Genomic DNA, 21,459 nt, shown 5'->3' with positions numbered 1-21,459 from the left:
GAGGTTGGACATCTTTTCATGTGGTCATGGGCCATTTGTATTTATTTCTTGTGAATAACCTATTCACATCTCTGCCCCCACACACCCCCCTGACCCCCGCCCCCCAGCTAGAGTATTTCTTTCTATCTTGCAGACATTCATCCTTTTATATGTGCAAATAATCTTCTCCCGGTCTGCCATGTATCTTTACCTTTGTTTTTGGTGTCTTGTACAGAAGGTTTAAATGTGCTGTCTTCTTTTTGGTTTGTATTTTTGGTCTTGTTTTAGAAATCTAGTTCACTCTTCACTGAAGTTCATTTAATTATGGTTAACAACTATTTTGTCTTTTCCTCAGTGGTTTAGAGGGGACAAAAATGTGGCAACTGTTAAGAAACAGAGTCCATTCATCCAGTGGGAGATGTTCTGAAATAATAAATTAAGAACAACTCAGAGGGAAGACAGAAAGGAAAGAGCTTAGAACCCAGGATGTGAAAGTAACAGAGTTCAAGAATCCAGCCCTTTTAGAGGGATGCAGACATCCATACCCTGTGATTTGAAGAGACTCTGATGAGCTAATTAACTCGTAAGTTGTGATTGGCAGTTGAGTACACACTGAGCTAGATGGAGGACAGGCGAGGATTAGTGATAGGGGCTTTAAGTTAGCAATTCGGGGGCGGGGAAGATACTTTTAATACTCCTTTAAGTGGGTCATTTCCAGGCTTATAAAGTTATCTTAGTACTAATAATATGTAATAATACTGGATACTCAGTGTATGGCAGGCACTGTGCCTGAGAGCTTTATATGCATCATCTCATTTAGTCAAACTTCCCATTGTACAGATGGGCAGACTCGAGGAGGTTAAATAGCTTGCCCAATTCACACAGCTGGTAAGTAAGTGATATCAAGATTTGAATTCAATTCTTTCTGAACTCTGTGTCATCCAAATGTTTCTGCTACACGGTTTTTGAAATAGAAGTATTTGTGAAGATACTAAACGGTGAGTCCCTGGAGTCGATGATTGTGCCATTCTACATGAAAAGAAGCTCTGTCAGCGTCTTTTGGCATGCCCTGAGTTAGTTGCTCTTAGTGGAAGCGAGAAGTTTTTACAGGACTTTATCACTTGAAACTTTTAAAAACAAATCGAAGCCCTTTCCTTGTGAGGGTCCATCTTTTCTACCCTGTCTTTGCCACCTTCTGCCTGGGTGAGGAACAGGCCAGTGTCTCCTAAGCTATGGGCTGGCTCTCTAGTACCCTTCACTCAGGTCCCAGGCAAAACTCCATGTTGCTGTAGTGCAAGGGGATTGGCTGGACCTTACTGGCATGTCTTGATGAGACACACACGTGCGTGGGAGGCAGCCACACGCAGCATGCATGAGGGAACTCCCCAGCTTGACATGCATTTTGTCAGACTATTCTAAACCTAACCGTCTACTTCAGTGACAATGTGATACGTACCAAACAAACAGGACAGAAACTAAGATTTATTTATATGGAAGAAATGCAGAGGTGAATCATATATAATATATAATTTCATTGTGTTGAAGCTGGTTAAAAATTCTGGCATTGTTACTTATTGCTCTGAGACCTTGGGCAAGTTTCTTTATATTTCTGTGACTTAATTTCCACATCTGTAAAATGCCAATAATTGTATGTATCTTACAGGGTTGTGATGATGCATACTTTAATGCATATTAAGTACTTGGAATAGTGCCCAAGATATAAATAGAACCATATGGATGTTAGCACATTTTATAGACTTAAAGCAATAAACTGCTATTTCTAGAGTGGGGGTCCTTGTAGTATTTCAGTACACTTCATGGACATCTTTATATTCTTCTCTCTGACAGTTTGAGTGAATTGGTAGCACTTTTACCTCCCCCTGTTGATGAAGGCATTTCTTAAGGTCTCTAGAGATGTAGGGTTTATTTGAGTTGCAAGAATTCTTCCTCTGGTTTTGGGTCTCTCCTTTTTCACTGTGGCCATGTTCTTTTGATCACTCAAATGTAGTCCCCCCATTTAAGCATAAAGAATTGGGTTCTCTTCCTTTCAAAGTTAGTGGTGGTCATACATTTTACCCAGCAGCTGAAATCTGGATTAAACCATCCTGTGGGCACTGGGTGGCTCAGTTGGTTAAGCGTCAGCGTCCAACTTCAGCTCAGGTCATGATCTCATAGTTTGAGTTCAAGCCCCACTTTATGATCTGTGCTGACAGCTCAGGGCCTGGAGCCTGGAGCCTGCTTTAGATTCTGTGTCTCCCTCTCCCTCTGCCCCTCCCTTTTTCATGCTCTGTCTCTCTCTCAAGAATAAACATTAAAAAATTTTTTAAAAAAACATCCTGGATGTCCCTGTTGACACTCCCTACTTCCTCTTCCTGTTGCCATCTTCCTCCTTAAAATTACCCCTTAGCTATGGTGCTTGTCAACTGTTTACAGCTCAGCAACCCATGTTGATCCCTGACATTCTGCCACACCCTAGATGCCATGAAAGCAAAATTAGCCTTTGCCTTCGGGTTTTTGTTGCTTGGGCTTTCACGGAGTGTTTGACCAGGAAGGATTTTTAAAGAAATAATCTCATCCAGCTCTTTCATTTGACAGAGAAAGAAGCCAAGACCCAGGAGAGTAAGTGACCTGCTTTAGGCCCACAGACTCAGAACTAAGCCAAATCCCCTGACTTTTGCTTATACTACAAATCCAAGGACAGTTGAACTGAGGCATTCTAGATAGGTAGTTTGTCAGCACATTCTTTGGTAGTCTCTAGTTGCCCAGTGGAGAAAACCTAACCTCCCCTTCCAGGCTCTTACCTCATGTTTAGGACACTGGTCACCCACTAGTTTATGATGCAAAATATCATAATGGTTTCGGAGCTGGGCTGAAGATGATATGAGTCAAGTTTAACTTAGGTCCTCAGTGCACTTGGACATATATGGTGAAGCACGCTTTGTAAAAATGTGAGCCCTTGTAAACGTGTTATGTAACACAGCTTGGGGGTCCGTCACTGCTGCCTGCATGTGCTGTTCTAGCCTGTGGACTGAAGAGTAACTAATGGCTTCCAGACAACACAGCACCATTTGAAACTCTCTCTGCCATCCCAAAGTGCTTACCCTGACAATGTCAGTTTGGGACATTTTTGGTTAGTTGGCATACTTTGCAGAACAAAGTATGTCCCATAGCCATTCCCAAGGGGTTTTTGTTGCAACATCAATCCACTTTTTTTTTAAGTTTTAAAAATATTTACTAAAAATATTAAAAATAATAACCACATTCTATGTTAATGTAAGTAACAGGTTTATGCAATACAAGTACATTTTTCAAACCAAAAAATTGATGAGATGCATTGTCATATTTTTGCAGATCGTTTTAATGTCTGACTTAGTAGAACACAGCCTGGTCTACAGATCTGCTTTTCGTTTACTCTAATGCAATATATTGTTGTGGTTGAAGTACATGAAAAAGATCTAGTTGCACAGAAATATGGTTAGAAAAGGAAGAACTTATATGCCCCCAAAATAGTTCCTAGAGAGACCGCAGGGAAGCTCAGACCACACTTTGAGAACTACTCCTCTAAAGTAACTCTCCTAGTCTCTGTATCCCCATTCATTCCCCTCCAGGGAGGAGCATTGGATTTCCTGATAAGGTGGCATGAGAAAGGAAGTAGGCGCTTCTCTTATTTTGAAGTTAGGTCTCTTAGTGACTATGCTGAGGGTGGCGTATAAGGTAGCACTGTAAAGAAAAACAAAATGATTTTATGCAAATCCAGGATAGAATTTGCATCTGCTGGTGACTATGAGAGACTATGAGAGACTATGAGTGCCATCATGTAATCTACTCTGGGGCATCAAAGCTTTCGGTAATGGTCAGTTACTTGGGCTGGATGTTTCTAGTTCTTGGGGGAAGCCGTGAATCTATTCTTTTTCTCATTCAATCTTTTCTGCTTTTTTGGCATAGATCTCTTGAATCTTTCTGGGTTTAAAACACACCTGTTTAGATACATGAATTATAATTATATCTACCAGTCGCTTTTAACTTCCTGTACTTGGGTTAACACAAAATCTAAGGCTTATGATCCCTCATTGTTGTATGAGCAAATAAATTAGAGACTTTCAAACTGAAATATGGGGCTAGAATCATGAGCTCTCTTGGTGTGGGAATGGTCTGATGACAACAACCTCCCGCTGCTTCAAGCCTTCTGTGTCTCATTGATACAGGCCCACAAAGGCTAGTTAGTTATTTTGCTTTCTGTTGAAAAAGAGGCTGGTTTTGTGGTTTCAAAACTGTACTAAAGTTTGTGCTTCTTGGACAGGGCAACTGACTATTTGACTTGCATTAGGATCCGTCCCTTTGTTGTTTCTTCACATTTGGCTTCAGTATTTTATACTTTTGATGACTGAATACTTGTAGTAAGGTTTGATTTGAAGCCTGAGAGCTACTCTGATGTAGGCTCTGGCAGTGTTTCTTCTCTTACCCCATTGTGAGTGACAGACTCTCATAATTTAGGAAGGAGTCGTCACTCATGTACCCTTGCTTGACAGCCCCTCTCCTCTCGTCTGTGTTGTAGATGATGAAGCTGAAGCCCAGAGAAATGGTAGTGTGTGTCATTTAAAGTAGACTCTACCTGGAATAAGGCTGGAAGCCTTCAAGCATTGTTAGCTTTGGAACATAGTGGCTGAAGTAGTTTTATATATGTGTGTGCTTATTTGCTTTAAGGTGGATTTGTCCAACTATACAATATAATATGGAATGAGGTGGGGAGGAGAGTATTCTGAAGGAAACATATTTGGTGAGAGAGAAATTTAGACCATAGGAAAAATCTCAAGAAGAAGCAACTACCAGTTTTTATTGGAAGGGAAGAATGTGGTATTCAATAATATGTAACTTTAGATTTATTACAATTTGATTTTAGAATGTTTTGCCATTTGTTGCCCATGAGGAAATATTGTTGCCTCAGTAGATGAAATCTGAATATGGTTTCCATGGGCTTGAGTAAACTATTTGTAATTGCTTCATAGATGGTTAACAAACAAAACAAAACAAAACAAAATGGGTATTTTGTGTTGGTGCCACAGTGGCTGGCAGTTTGAACATTTGTTCCAAATTGTAAGCTGCAGAGAAGTGCATATAAAGGAATTGTGATTGCAAGTAAAATGCCTTCAGAGATGGGAGTCTGAGTAAATATTACATTAACTGAAACAACATAAGAGAAATTGCCAACTAATGCCTAGTTCAGGGTGAGCTTTAGAATTATGAATGTTAGTAACCCTGAGGGTGAACATATTACTAGTTCTAAAAAGTTTATTCTTTTCTTTTATTTTTTTTAGATTTCATTGTTAAGTAATCTGTATACTGTATGTAATGCTCAAACTTACAACCCTGAGATCAAGAGTTGCATGCTAAAAGCTTTATTTTTTAATATAAACTCAGAAAAAGTGGAGATTGGTGTTCCATCACTATATCAACAGATATTTATTTTCTCTTTAGTCTTAAATATGTGGGTGATAAGCCTCTTTAACCTCCTCTAGACTAGATGAGGTAATGAAGCTGGAGGTGTCCTCTTATCCCAAAAGGAGCATCTTTTTTAAGGAGAATTAAGTTGATAAAATGGCTTGCCAGTTCCTTGCACACAGTAGGCAGGGATACAGAAAATATTTCTTCTTCTGTAGCCCTTCTGGAAGTTTTAGGGGGGAAATACAACCATCTTTGTCTTTGCTCCTCAGTGGTCTGTAAGTAGCCAAGGTGGAAATGAGGAACTGATGCATTAGTCATGTGGTTTTTATTAGTCAGGATGGCTAACTGCATTTCTTCCTCTATCTCTGATGCATGTTCTTTGCATCTTCTGTATGAGCTTTGGTTGATTTTGTTCCGTGGCTGGTTTTTATAGCTTTGCCAGAGAGAAATAAGAAAGGAGGCTTACTAATCTTTGCTTTTAGATGAGCAAGAGATTGCTGTAGGCTGCTTTAATCTGTAATCTATAGTTTAGACTCGTTCCTTCTGTGTGAGGAATACATCAATTTGGGCAGTTGTGGAAATACATCTCTTCTCAGATTCTTACTTCTCTTGCTTCTGATTTCCCCACGCCCCTTAGCTTCCACTTTCTTTATGTGTTCCCACATGGTGGCTTAGGACCTGTGGTGTGGCAGGGCTGCTGTTCTCTTATTTCTGACCCCTGACCCAGGGAATGGTGACCTGGGCAGGGCAATGCACTTGTGTGAAGCTGTGGGTGTGCCCTGATGGCCAAGACACACATAGCACTCTGTGGTATATAAAAGGTTGTTCAGGCCTTATTAACGTAGTAGCAGTTACTAGCTTTGGAGGCAGTCTGCCTGGCTTTGAACCACCACTTACTTGCTGTATAACCCTGAGCAGCTCAATCTCTGAGCTTCAACTATAAAATGGGAATGATAATAGTACCTACCTCAGAAGTGATGATAAGAGATAAGTGAGATCATGTAAAGTACCCAGGTTAGTGCCTGGCATATGCATATAAATATATATAGTGGGAGAGAGTACACATGAGTGCTATGTAAGTGTTAATTTTAACTTTAGCAGAATGATTATTTCCTGAGAGCAAGAGCCCCTATGATGTTGGACTTCACACCGAGCACAATTGCCTGCCTTTAAGCATTGGAAAGAGACCGTACTGAGGCCTGTGGCTAAAGCATTAATCTCTTGTCTCCATTTTCCAATGACCCTCTTAAACCTCATCTCCTCCATCAAACACGCCTTGGGCATTTTAGTCCATAACGAATGCCACTCCTGCCTGGCCGTCCTTTTTTGTTTGGGGAGGCAGAGGAAGACCACTGACTCTGTGAGAACTGCATCTCTTCATTCAGTCACCCTAAATATCCAGCACTGGCCCAGGTGGCCTTGTGGTGTACGGTCCAGAGGAAGAGGAGTAAGAAAGGTCTCCTGTCCTTAGGAATCCACATTCTTCCAGGGGCCTGACCAGGGGAAATCAAAATATAGTGCTAGATGCTGGATGTGATGAAAGGCCCCAATACAGTGAATGTTTGTAAAATAGAGACCAGTGGTGCGTAATTCAAGGAACCAGGGAAAGCTTAATGAAGAAGATGGCATTTTGCTTGGAACTTTAAGATGAGTAGGATTTCTCAGGTAGAGTTAAGGATGGAGGCATTCTCTGTGCAGAGATGGGTTGCTTCAAAAAGAGTATATTAATTGTCCAGTTTAAGGTATTGGTGGTGATGGATTTGGAATCTGGCAAAACTGGTTTGAATGCTGGTTCTGCCATTTAATTGAGTTTTGGTTTGTTTCCTCATCTATAAAATGGAGTTAATAACATCTGTTTCACAGGATTATAAGGATTAAGCAGGAAGATTTTTTATAAAGGTCCAGTTACAGTATGTGGCAAAAAAAAAAAAAAAGTATCCAGTAAAGCCATTATTTAGGTGATGGTTGTGGTGAAAGGAGGCAAATATTGAAGTACTTGAGGAGACCACACATGGACATCTTGGAGTATCTTGTTATCTTGTTTTTGTTTGTTTGTTTGTGGTTTTTTTTTTTTTTTTTTTTTTTTTTGCTAAACCACACTTAGCATTGTAGTCTTTATGTAAATCTTCAGTTACTGCTTTTTGGTTAATTGATCAAGGGAAATATCATCCCTCACCACCCCACTTTTTAGTTCTCTGGCTAAAAAAGTGGTAAAGCCTGTTCCTTCTTTTCACTACTCTGAATATTTTAACCTTCATTGTTCAGGTACTCCAGGGAACTTTGAATTGATACCTTTAAAAGATACCAATCTACTTTTCTACCCTGATCCCAGAGTACAAAGTACATTTATTAGTGCTTTACTCTCCATGAGGACTGAAGCTTCATTAATAATTAGTGATTATTCCCTGAGTGTTTGGTGCATGTGAGTAGCCAGCTAGATGACTTGTGGCTGTCACACTGACTTCTGGATTATTAATATCTGGGCTCACAAGTGTGTAGGATGTTGGCTTCAGCAGGAGTCCTGGGGGGACAGATGCCAAGTTTCCCTACATTGGTGGTTGCAGCTACCACAATGCATAAAACCCACTCCTGGTAATAACCAACCTCACTATGCATAGTTGGTGCAATTGTGGCAAAATCTGTGTAGCCATGATTATAGTCAGATATATGGTCTGACCCTCTTTATGTGGGAGGGATTTGAGGCTTGGATTTTTCTCAAATCTAAATGGCCAAAGTTGCTTTTCTTGTTTTTGCCAGTGTAATTGCCACTTTTCCCCCCCTGCCTGCCTTTCATTTTCACTATGTGAATAATAATTATTCTAATGAACCATTAGGCTTTGGAAGAGTTTAAAGGCAGCTACTTGGATCAGTGCCTAAGACTTTCTTTCACACTGGCTCTCATTTAACTTTCTCAGTTTCTCCTTCATACAGAATATATGAATTACAGCAAGGATTTCTTGCCAAGCTATAACTTTTTAAGTTTCGATTTCAGTTTAATGCCTCCCTATAATCGTACTATCAAAGATTGTCAGAAACATATTCCCATTCACATATCCCCTAATTCTTAATCTGTTAATCTGGGAGCACTGGAGTGGAACTGTACCCCATCTCACTGAGAAGTCTGGGCTGCTGACCCAGCCCTTTGTTCTCTGTGGGAACAACGTGCATGAAATTGTAACCTCTACTATTTGCTGCCCATATTTTATCATCTATTTTTGAGACCTAATGGGATTTTATAGCAATGTTGTATGTAGTAGAGGTTTCCACCATCCTCCTTGGGTCCTACTTGATTATTCAGAAATACCATGATAATAATGATAATGAAAATGCCTCTTTAAGAGACAATGGAGGGGGTGAAGGGGACTGTGGGAACATTCTTCTGTGGCAGCATGTGAAAAGAAGGTTTGTTTTGCATTAGCTGATCAAGACAAGGAAGCCAGCATCCAAAACCATCCATAGAGGAAAATTATAATGTAGTCCCTTGGGTCTGCTTTCCTAAGCACACCGATATGTGTAAGAAACCCTACATCAAAATTATTTTACAGCTGAATGGATGCTTCCATAATGTGCAGTTAACTTCTTTAAGGCAGAGACTTATATGTTCTGCCAGTGGAAGTATTTATCTTTTTAGGGTTTAATTGGTTCTGTTTTTTTGAGGAGAACAGAGTAAGAAAGAAGAAAGCATTAGCTTAATTAGAATGTCAGAAATTATAGTCATAACTAGTGGAGTCAGTCTATTAGGTTCTCTGCAAGATATGCATTTCCCCCCCCCTTTTTTAATGCTCTCAAGGAAGTTTGTATGAAATAGTTTACCATTTGGATTGTTTCCCAGGCTCCTAATCTGGGTTAAAACCTTGGCTAGAAGGCAGTTCTATACTCAAGATCCCTTGGTCTGCTGCTCTGGTGAGAAGATATTCCTAAGTGCACTGGTTGGTAGGAAACAGAAAAATCTTTCGTGACGACTGCTCAGTGATTGTTCCTAGTTTGCATCCCTCAGTCAACACCGGAACACCCAGTGACAGAGCCTGAGCATGGATTTAGTTATGTATTGCTTATATGTATCTTTATTATACCTCACTTTAAGAAATATGTCCAGTAAACTGAAATGGGAACCAGTTTTAAAGTCTTATATCTTCTATACTTAATTGTTCTTCAGTTTTTCCAGTTCATTGATGTCCTTGCCCTGTGGATCTCTTTGTTTTCCTTATGCTTCCCTTGACAGACTACTACTTTCTATCCTCTCATCTCCATTCCTTCTCCACAACACTCTGAATCTTACTTAATCTTATCGTGACTTAGGTCAGAACTGTCTTCGTCTAAGAAAAGCTTACTTTCCTGCTATGGCCCATGTCAGTCTCCATTCAATCTTTTTTTTTTTTTTTTAATTTATCTTTATTTTTTTTTGAGAGACAGCGAGAGACAGTATGAGCAGGTGAGGGTCAAAGAGAGAGGGAGACACAGAATCTGAAGCAGGCTCCAGGCTCTGAGCTAGCTGTCAGCACAGAACCCGATGTGGGGCTCGAACCCACGAACCATGAGATCATGACCTGAGCCGAAGCCTGACGCTTAACCGGCTGAGCCACCCAGGCGCCCCCATTGTTCAATCTTGATAAACTTTGTGCTGTATTTCATCACCAGACATTTTGCATTTGTCTTTTGTTTTTATCTCAGTGACTTTCTCCCCTAATAAGGCTTAAGTTCCTTAAAAGCTTTTGCATTTCCTAGAATTCTTAGTCTGTACTGGCACTTAAATATTTGCAAAGTTCACTTCCGCTATTGGAAGGAAAGGCAAAGTGACTCTCTAGTTAGTGGTAACTTGCCTTGATAATGTGAGGGAGATCTCATTCACTATGCTTTTACTAACTTGTCTTTTTTTTCTGGAGACTTAGCTGTGTTTTGTTTTGAGTTAGATAAGTGCTAATATTATCCTATCCTAAAGTTACACAGGAGAATATAGGCATATTATAACAGAATCATAAGATGGCCCCCAAATCCCAGTGCCCTGCTAAGCACACCTGTATAACCCCCAGAATTTGGGAATATGATAGGATAGTCACTTCCATGATTGAGTTATGTTATGGCATAGCCGACTTTAAGATAGGATGATTATCCTGAGTAGATAGGACCTAAAATCAGTCCCTTAAAATGAACTAGACTCTCCTTGAAGGAGATTTGAAATGTGGAGAGGGACATGAGGGATTCCTTGTTGGCTGTGAGGAGGTGGTGGCCACAGGGCTTCTAACTGTAGGTGACGTTTTGTGTGTCAGTCCCTGGCAGAGAGCTGGCATGGAGAGGAGGACTTCAGTCATACAGCTGCAAGGAATTGAATTCTGACAATAACTCAAATGGGCTTGGAAGTGGAATTTCCCCCTAGAGCTTCCAAATCAGAACTCAGCTTGGCCACCACCTTGATTTCAGCCTTGTAATATCCTGAGCGGAGAACCCAGCCACGCCATACCCGGACTTCTGACCTTTACAACCAAGGCTAATAAATAGGTGTTGTTTTAAGCCCCAGGTTTGTGGTAATTTGTTACATGGCGATAGGAAATTAATACATGCCCCAAATGTATATAAATGACCTCCATTCTTCACTGATAGTGTTTTATCCAGGACCGAGCTTAAGATGCAGCAGAACTCTTAAGAAGGCTTGAGAGTTTTGGCCAGGCTTGTTTAATATTTGCAGAGTGATATCAAATGTTAACATGTATGTTTATTTCCTGAGAGTGTATTAACCATGGTGTTGCTCATTTTTGGTATAGCCCCTCATTTTTCAGGTGCTAGAAATGTATTGCTGCACTCTGAGATGTTCAGGCCAGTCTGGTTTAGAAACTGAATATAGCCTGAATATGGCTACTTTTGGTGGCAAGGTTGGGACTGAAGCATCCCTGGTGCTTTTGTTTCTGACTGCCTTAGAGCTGGTTTGGGTTTTTTTTCTCCTTTTCAGAGACTACCATTACATGGTCATTGCCATAACTGAAATCCCCTTCCGTTATCAGAAAGGGACAGGAATAAATGGTATCTTTCAAAAAGGAAGTGGCTAATTTATGTCCGGCGATAGAAATGGTGGCATAGGGAAGGAAGTGTTCCATCCATATTTCATTATTTGCTGATTAATGCATTTTGTGAATAGAAATACATGAGCTGAGCCACAATATTTCTCAGAAAGGAAGCACTGAGGAATTGATGTGCGAATATGAGGAGTGGAACTGTACATGAGAAGTTGAGGAAAAAGCTTCCACCTGATAAGGGCCCTTGATTATCTTCAACCTCCTATTCATCACTGGCTTGAAAAAGTTTGCGTGGAAGCCATAAAGGCAGGCAGAAGGGACAAAAATGACCCACATGAACAGCTGTGAGACATTTGGGTGGTTTTCTCCTCTGCAAGAGAGGTGAAATGGAATCCAGGTACTTGGGATCCCACTGCGGGGCCAGAGGGTTTTGAAATGATTATGGCCCTCCTCCATGGTTTTCTCATTAACTTTCCTAGGTGGCTAGCCATGGGACGGGCTTCTCATCACCTCTGTGGTGTGCAGCGGTGCGAGAACAGCTGTAGCATCTGTTTCTAATTGGATCGTGCCTTTATAAATACTTCTTGACTGTTTGTCACATTGCTTCCCTCCCACCTCGTCTTCCTCTAAGTACTGCAAAATTTGTAAGAGTCTCTGGAATGCACATGTGGGCCTTGTCATTCCCAAACACGAGACTTTCTGCTGATCAGCACTTTGTAACATTAGGCTGTTACAGACATTAGTCACTTTGACTCAAAAAGACTGGTCTTCGGAAACTTAAGAAAATGCCTTTTTTGTTGTTCTTCGTTCTTGGCATGCAGTTAGATTTAACCTCTCTGCGTTTACACGGACTTTTAGAAACACATTCTGTCTATAAGGAAAAAGTGCTCCCACTTTTTACAGTTTTTGGATTGTCGCACTCAGTGGCTATTTGCTGAAAGTCTGTTTTACTAATAATTCAGCACTACCCTCCTCATCCCCCACCCCACCTCCTCAGGTCGTAAGTGGCAGCTGGGGCTCTGTTTGTTTCACATACCCGTTGCTGGGGACTGCTTTTAAACAGTATTTTTTCCTAATTATTGAGAAATCTACTTTCTGATGGGTCAGAGGTGGGACTCTAATCACAGGCAAGCCAGCCAGGTCTTGGAAGAAGTGTGGTGTGAGGTAGGGTGTAGAGAAGACCGAAAGGAGCAGGGGGGCACCAGTAAACAGGAACCAAGCCGGCACTGTCTTTCCAGGGCTTTGGGATCAGGCTTCACTCAGCAGTCACTGTGACTTCTTCCCTTCAGGGCCAGGCCAAGTGTGATGGAGAGCAGGGCAGACCAGGCACCAGGGTGCTGGGTGTTCCCTGGCCTTGTCTCTCTGCCTGGCCCAGCTTACAGAGAAGATGAATCAGGTGTTGTACTTGCCTCCTTATCAGAGAATGAGGAAGTGGAGAATATGACTGTGTGAAACATTATACGGATACAAATTTTGGTGAAATCTAATGGGAGTAGTGTGAGGAAAAAGCGGAATATCCAAGTCATGAGATCAGCTGATAGATTGGATTCGATCACTTAAAGGGGTGAGTGGGAAAGGTTTGGGCAAAAGTGGTGTGGTGGGTGGTTGTTAAATCTGGGCACAGAGGAGAAAAGCCAGCTTGGTACGGATGTCCTCAAGAAGACTTCACTGTTGGGGCGCTTGTGTGGCTAAGTTGGTTAAGCATCCAACTTTGGCTCAGGTCATGGTCTCTCGGTTGGTGGGTTCAAGCCCTGCGTGGGGCTCTGTGCTGACAGCTCGGAGCCTGGAGCCTGCTCTGGATTCTGTATCTTCCTCTCTGCCCTTCCCCTGCTCGCTCACGCTTGCTTTCGTGCGTGCGCGCTCTCTCTCTCTCTCTCTCTCTCGCTCTCTCGCTCGCTCTCTCTCTCTCTCTCTCTCACACACACACACATGCTCTCTCTCTCTCAAAAATAAATAAACATTAAAAAAAATTTAAAAAGATAAGTCTTCACTGTTGAATTCAGAGGCTAGCAGGTTTAAAATGATTATGCAGTGGACATTTTTTTTTCCTGCAAGATGGTGGAAGTCTATAAATTTATGCAGATTTTTATCAGGGTTAGCAATATGCTGATCAATGTAATTCTAGGGGACTGGCGCCTCAACGTGTGGCGAGTGACAAGGAGACCAACACTTGCTGATACCTTGAAGTAGATGTTGCCATTTGACATAAGTAAAGGTGAGGAAGGACAGATTAAAGTTGAGAATGGGGGATAGGATGAATTCCACTTGGAGAATTAGCTTAGTGATGCCTGCGCCAGGGATGCCCAAGAGGAAGAAGGGGCTATGGGCTATGTCTCTGCAGTCCTTAGCCTCTGGACGGTCACTCAAGTGGCGGGCTAGGAAGAGGTCATCTGAGAAAAGTGTGTAAACTGAGGTGAGGATTGAGAATTCTGTTAATTCCTGCAATAGCCCCTTGAAGTCCTTTATCTTGAAGTCGACAGAATTGAGCCTGAGAGTTAAATGATTCACGATAGGTTGCACAGCTAAATAACGCCACAGTTGCCCTTGAGCCCTCGGACTTGACATGTCAATTAGTTTCCACTGCACTGTTCTACTTTTCTGCTCACTTTTATCACTTTCAGTGCGACTTGGTTCTGTTATTAGAAAAAACAAATACTTGTTTTATCCTGTTACCCACTTAATTAGCTGCAATAAAAATTGCGGCTTACCTCCTTTAAAAAGATTTTTATGATTTATTTTTAATATTACTGCTTTTAGCATTTCCTGATGTTTAAAGTCTTCTATTTCTTTTCCATTTAAATGGTGTGATGTGTTTGTTTGTAATAATTCAGTATTACAGAAATGTAACAATTAAAAAGTAAAATTTCCCCGTAGCCATATCATTCCCAAAGAAAACCTTTATACCACATTATTTTTGCAAGGATCTGGCAAAGCAAAATTTCTTCCTTTTCTTGGAGTCTTTTGGAGAAACTTAACTTAGAAAGGACAGTTACTCAATCTTTATCAAAATCTTTTCTGGTTATTTGGTGGTGTTTTCAAGGGTGGCTTCCTGGGTTTGTTGGTCAGAGCTGATCTACCTGGTTTTTAGACTTGGGAGATGGCCCCTGGGGATGCTTCTTCTCAGTTCCTGCTTCCAGCTGGGCTGCACTTTTTTCCTCTTATAGTTTTCCTCCTGACGGTTCCTTCTTCCTGGATGTCTCTATTCTGCTGCTTGTGTGAGACAATTTCCTTGGGGGTTTTCTTGGCTCCAACCTTGGAATTTCATGGTATAGATGACAAGCAGCATAGCAAATGTTTTCCAAGACATTCTTAACGCGATCCTCACTGGTAATGAGATGCTTCAGACGTTTTACATTATGGAAATTACCCCAGCAATGCCTGGCCTTAAAAAAATCCCCCTGCAGACTTCATAGTTGTGGTTTGAGATACTTTACATTCCAGTGTTTTCCCCTTTGCATGGGAACTAAGGGCGTTTCCCATCTTCCCACCAACTTTGCTTTCTTTAAAAGAGAATGTGAAACCAGTTCAATACTCTCTAAAATGTAGTTTCAATAAGAATGTGTATTTATGAAAATGATCCATCAGGCGCTTGGGTATACCTTACTTCTTGGGAAGTTTGTGAGGCCAGGATTTCTCCAAACACTGGCTGGTATTCAGTCAAGGATTTCACGTAATGCCCAGCATGTTCTTCTCTGCCTGTCTTCACCTGGGTGGCATCCGTACCACTGAAACAGGCCCTCATAACAAGGCACTACCTAAGACGAAGAAGGGACATGCACCTCCTCTTTTCTCCTAGTGGGCATCATCTTCATGGGGATAAGACAGCAAAGGAAGTATGTCTCCTGGTTCCATCTCAGCTTTACTTAAAATTGGCATTTGCTCTGCTAAGACTTGAGTCTTAATCATTTCTACCTCTACCCATCAGGCATTGCTGGTCAAATAGACTCTATTCATCTGAATACATGAAACTTGCACATCAGCTGTTCATAGGGGCCATCTCTAAATGAATGGCTGACAGTGCTGCAGGCTAGCACTGCTTCATATCCTCCAGGCAGGCGGATTCCCGGGAAGAATGACTAGCTAATCACATGAGTTATAAGGTTGCACCACATCCTGTACTTTGGAGAGTTGATGATTATATATTAGTGACTATTTGATTAACCTTGATATGCCCCACTAGACTATATGTGCATGAGTTAAGGACACTTTGTTTTCTCACTGTCACCTTAGCATTTTGCAGCGTGTAGCACATGGTGGCATGCAATAAATATTTGTTGAATGAATAAAAGCATGAATAAAGATTTACTTTTTTCCTTGAGCACAGATGATTAACTTAGAAGAGTTATTTTTTTGTTTTGAGGCTATAAGTCCACTTTTCAAAAATCTTGCGGAAGTCAGCAGTTACAGCTGAGGGAACAACTGCTTCTAAGCCGGGCAGTTGTAAAGGGTGGATTTATAACACTTTAAAAGAACTAACTCAAAGTTAACTTTACATTTTTTGCTTGTTTAAGCTGGAAAATAGAGGTGGTATACATAGATTTCTATTAGATTTGGAGTGTCCCAGGATAACTGATAGAAACATGCTTTCAAGGGTCATTTAATAATTGAGCCATCTTGATTGGGCAAGAGAAAATACACTTCCAGGAAGTTTTCATCTTGTGTTGGCTTTCTTCAAGTAACATGATGATTGGATTTATGTATCTGATTTTCAGACTCAAGAAATTATAGAGGGCGCCTATGTGGCACAGTTGGTTAAGTGCCGGACTTTGGTAATGATCAGATAATGATCTCCTGTCCTAGTTGGTGAGGTCAAGCCCCGCATCAGACTCTCTGCTGACAGCTCAGAGCCTGGAGCCTGCTTCAGATCCTGTGTCTCCCTCTCTCACTGTCCCTCCCCCTTTCACACTCTGTTTCTCTCTCAAAAATAATAAACATTAAAAAAATTTTAAAAACCATAGTATTAGCATTAGAACCAAAGAGTTTGCTTAGAGGCTTTTTGGTTAAACCTCATTTCCAGATGAGGAAACATAAGTCCGGGGTTTGAGTTGGATCAGTCGAATTTATTATCTATAAAATGAGGCTTTGAAAAAAATGTAATTGCCACATCTTGTCAACAAAATCTCCAGGTCTCTAAATGAATGCATAAACGTTATTGCTTAAATTAAAATAGATATATATGATTGACAGCCATAGATTGCCTAACCACACCCACGGAAACCTTCAGTTTTAAATGTAAAGAGAGGGGACATCCTTTCACTTTGAATATGGTGAACAGAGCCCATGTGGGCACATCCAGTTTGTTCATCTCAGGAGGCTCTGGACTGGATTAAAATACAGGGAAGAGTGAAGCTGGGAGTCCAGAATGGTTTCCAGCTGTGGAAGATGTTGATGCCTCTGAACAGGAATGTGATTCTGTGGCTTTCCCTCCAGCTTTGTAAATGATTTTCCTATTTAGGGTGAATTTCCTTCTTGCTAGAATCCTCTCTCTCTCCTTCACTTCCTTTTTGTTCTTTCTGTTCTTCCCTTTGTGATCTTTCTTGGTGAGTCTGAGGGTTTTGCTGATCAGCAGCTTCTCCTGGCATGCCCAGCAGCACTAGCTGAGCTCATTTATTTCTGATTTTAAACTCAGAGTCATCTCTTCCTCCCACCCCATTTAGGGAAAGGAAACCCAGGTTTCCCGAGGACCTGTTAAGTGCTAGGCACTCTCATACTTGCTGACTCCTTTACTCCCAATCGCCCTGCCAAGTGCGCCATCAGACTAAGAAAAGTAGGCAGTAAAGCTGACATTCAAATCCATGGCTGGCTGACTCCAAGACCTTTGCCATCCTGCTCCTTGTTAAGCAAGATTTGGAGTTGTGGAACTTACTTTAAAGTAGCACTCAGAATGTAGGTGTTGGCACACATTCTTAGGTAATTATTTTATAATTATTTCAATAATGAAGTCAGGCATTTTGAAAAAACTTCAAGAGCATATGTTCGTAGTAAAGTGACCCTTTGGGCAAAGACAGCATTTATCTAGAAGGCTCCTGCAATCTGGACTTCTGTTCCCCTTGTAGAATTGGGGAGCTCTGGCCTCCAAAAGGTGTTCCTTGAATTTTCCTAGCCAAAAGCTACTTCTTCCTCTGTATCAACCATAAAGTCATGTTGTTTATCACTTTTATCCTTAGTAGTATTAAATTAAATTATATTCTGCTACATGGTAAACCTCTTACGGGCAGGAAGAGTGTTTGTCAATGAATATCAAAAATAATATCTGCTCTTTTAGTGCTTTGAGCAGTATTTTTTTAGTGTCTATTTATTTTTGAGAGAGAGAGAGAGAGCAAGTAGGGGAAGAGCAGAGAGAGGGGGAGACACAGAATCCAAAGCAGGCTTCAGGCTCTGAGCCCAGTGCGGGGCCCAAACTAACAAACTATGAGATCATGACCTGAGTAAGTCAGATGCCTAACCAAGTAAGCCACCCAGGTGCTCCTGAGCAGTATTTTTGAGTGAACAAATACATAAGTGTGTTCATGTGGAAATGACCTAAAAGGAGAAAAATGAGGCTATTAAATTACTTTATACCATAAAATTTCATCACAACTCATTTCAAAATGGAGTGGGCAAAGAAATCATGTAAACACAAACCCTCTGTTGGTAGATTAGCAAATGGAGGACTAACTCAGTTAAGGTCTTATAGTTACTTACTTAGTGGCTCCATGTTGGCACTTTCATTTAAAGAATGGTCAGAACTAAGCCTTATAGTATTGGCTTCGTGTGCCATGGCTGCATGAATCAGTCTGGCCTTGGCATTGCCAGGACCACTGAAAATATATTTAGAGTTACTTTGCCAATTCTCATTCTCAACTTCCATCTCTAATCGCTGCCAAAGAATTATGATTTTAGAGAATTTTTTTCTACTTTAACATTACAGATTTTGATAGCAGCCGAAATCATTGTATTGTCTGGGGCAACCAGAGAATTTAGCAGATTATCCTGTGATACCAGTGACTAAGTGCAAGGTCTCTGGATTCTAGAATTTGACTTCTGGGCTCAGATTTCAGCTCCTCAACTTATTATCTATGTGACCTTGAGCAAGTTACTAAATTTCTGTGCCTCTGTTTTCTCATCTGAAGTTGAGGTTGGGTAATAGTAACTACCTCATAGATTTGTTAAGATAAATTAACCAATTCACTCATTATTAGGGCTTTTTTAGAACACTGGAAATGGTCAGTAAATATTAGCTGTTCTGATCATGGAATGCCAAATAGCCTGACCCATCTTTATCCAATCATTATTTTTCTTTCTTTGCTACGGGGGTTATTTACTGAAATTCTGAGATTTAATAATAAAGATGATGCTGGAGATCAAATTTCATCAGTATCTGGAAGGTTTGGATATATAAACATTGGCTATAAAGTCTTTCCAGTTAAGGGGCACCTGGGTGGCTCAGTCTGTTGAGCACCGGCTTCAGCTCAGGTCACAATCTCATGTTTCGTGAATTCGAGCCCTGCATCGGGCTCTGTGCTGACAGCTAGCTCAGAGCCTGGAGCCTGCTTCAGATTCTGTGTCTCCCTCTCTCTCTGACCTTCCCCTGCTTGCACTGTCTCTCTGTCTCTCAAAAATAAATAAAAGACATAAAAAAAATTTAAAGTCTTTCCAGGTAGAGGAAATGGTGTGAATAAACTCTGTTGGGGAGAAACATGGGGTTGTCTGAGGAACAGTAAGTAATTCAGGTTAGCTGTGGTGGGAGGTGCTCTGTGGGGAGAGGTGGAGATTAGGTAAGGGATTGCGGGTTAGCCCATGGAGGCCCTGAGATGGCAGGCCAAAGAGTTTGGATCGTGGGTCTTTGCATTCTGAGATCCTTTTGCAGCTACAAAGAGGAAGGATTAGAGGGAGTGGGGTGGAAGCAAAGAGACCAGTTGGAAGGTGGTTGAGTAGGTAGGAGTAAAGAGGAGAATGTGGTCTTGGTAACTCTTTGGGATTTATGCAAGGGGTAGGAGGGTCTCAAGCATAGGTAAGTCCCATTAACAGAAATAGAGAACTCTGGAGTAGGGATGAGTTTGGGATAGAGAAATACAATTTCATGAACATCAGTTTGCGGTACAGGTGGGACAACCCAAGAGAACCATCCCAGAAAGTCAGAACTGGAACTCAGGCAAAAAGTTCAGTATTAGAGAGAAAATGCTGAGAGTCATTTCCAGATGTGCGGCAGTGGTAAGGACATGAAAATACAGTAAAACTTGGATTGTGAGTAAATTTTTCTGCAAGTGTTCCACAAGATGGGCAAACATTTCTAATAAATTTTAAATTGATGAACAAATTGTGTCTTGTAATGCAAGTTGTACGTGATGCCAAATGTCACATGATCACAACTGAGCCAATGGTTCTTGAAATTTACTTGATATATGAGTGCTTTCTATTATAGGCATGTTTCCAGAACGAATTATGCTTACTAATCAAGGTTTTAGTGTATATGAAATTCCCTAAGAATGTGTCCATAGACTCAAAAGAGATCCCATACTTTCTGGGGAGAGACAGCTAAGGCAAGAAGCAGTAAACATGGTCACTAAAATGCTGGAGTGCAGCAATCCAGTTCAGCTGCCGTGTGGTACTCAGAGCTCTCCTGGCTCTTCCTACAGCGCTTTCCGGTTTTTAAGCTGGCTCGTGAACCACAGGAGGAACTTCCTACTTGCCTTTTCCCAATCACATATTGATGGACAATAGCCCTTAGAATTCCTTTAGTACTGGGCAGAGAATTAGGTTCAAATTACAGAATTTTAAAATGGCAATATAATATTTACATATTTCGTATTACCAAGTTAGAAGACAGACTCTGAAGAAATAAGTTTAAATTTAAAAAATGTCAAGACCAAACTGTTTTATAACCCTTCATTTTGTATGTGGTTTTCAGTGGGTATAAAAATACTCAGTGGGTGTGTGGGCGGTTTCTTGTGTTTTGGAAATGGTGAGAATATGAGATGCTGCGCATTGGGTTCTGGGATGAGAGCTATAATTACTAACTCTGATTCTTTCCCAGGATTGGCTCATGGGTGGATATCTATCTGAATCTAAACACCCAACAATGCAGAAGCCACAGTAATAAACCACTCTTTCCTCACCCCCACCGGAAATGAAAAGAATTGTTGTGGTGGGGAAGAGAGGGAGCGTAGGATGATGGCTTTTCCTCGCTTTGCCTCTTTTCAGGCCCTCCGCTGACTGTTCAGGTCAGCGATGCAACTAAAATGAAGGCTGTGTGATGGTGTCCCCGGGCCTGATGCACAACAGCCACTGTGCAGCTGTGGTGGAAAGAGAGCTAAATATAACCCAGACTCATTTCAAATCCTCCTCCCCCAAGTCTTGGCGGATGTGGTAAACACCCTAAAAATACCTGATGTCTGAACCTTTGAGGTGTTGAAGAGGAAGGGGCAGGTGGTACAATTGGGACCGTGTGGTGGTATTGGGAGGCCTGGCCAGCGGCCGGGCCTGCTGCGCAGGGCGGCCCGCTACCAAAGCTGCTGAGAGCTGTCGACCATGCCATCCTGTTCAAGGAGAAGTGCCTCCTCTCCAGTCTCATATTCACTGTTGGCAGGTTTCAAGGAAACTATTCATAGACCAGGCATCTGTTCTCTGTCCCATTGACCTCAAACCTGCAGCTGCCATCATGGTATTCAGGCAGTGTGCTGGGTTTTAGTTTTATTTCACAGAATAAGAGCTGTAGAGTGGCAAGGACCTTAGGCATCATAATGTTCACAAAACATTCTGTTAAAATCACTATATTTAGAGAGTCGCATTCCCCTGCCTATATAGTGACCATAGTGATGTGAACATATAGTCTCAGTCCTTGATTATTAAAAGAAATCACTCTCATCATTATGTAACAAATAGAAGAATAATGAAAACCAATCTTTAAAAAAAATACTGATTAAATAATCCTGTGCAAAGCTTTTTCTTTTTATTAAAAAAATAGAATTTTGAGGGTCATTTTCTCACTCAGACTTCAGTATTTTGAATTTATCTGTCTATGTATCTATCTATCTTTATTTATTTAAGT

The 21,459-nt window shown here is 41.2% G+C and overlaps 1 protein-coding gene across 8 annotated transcripts in view; it reads left to right on the top strand.

The window, feature by feature from the left end:
• The window catches only part of SEPTIN11 (septin 11), an 87,673-nt gene that overhangs the window by 21,183 nt on the left and 45,031 nt on the right, over positions 1–21,459 (top strand). The window lies entirely within an intron of this gene.

Source organism: Suricata suricatta, chromosome 1, assembly GCF_006229205.1.
Source record: "Suricata suricatta isolate VVHF042 chromosome 1, meerkat_22Aug2017_6uvM2_HiC, whole genome shotgun sequence".
Classification (NCBI taxonomy): domain Eukaryota; kingdom Metazoa; phylum Chordata; class Mammalia; order Carnivora; family Herpestidae; genus Suricata; species Suricata suricatta.
The sequence above is the reverse complement of the archived record's forward strand: the minus strand, read 5'-3'. Positions and strand labels throughout refer to the sequence as shown.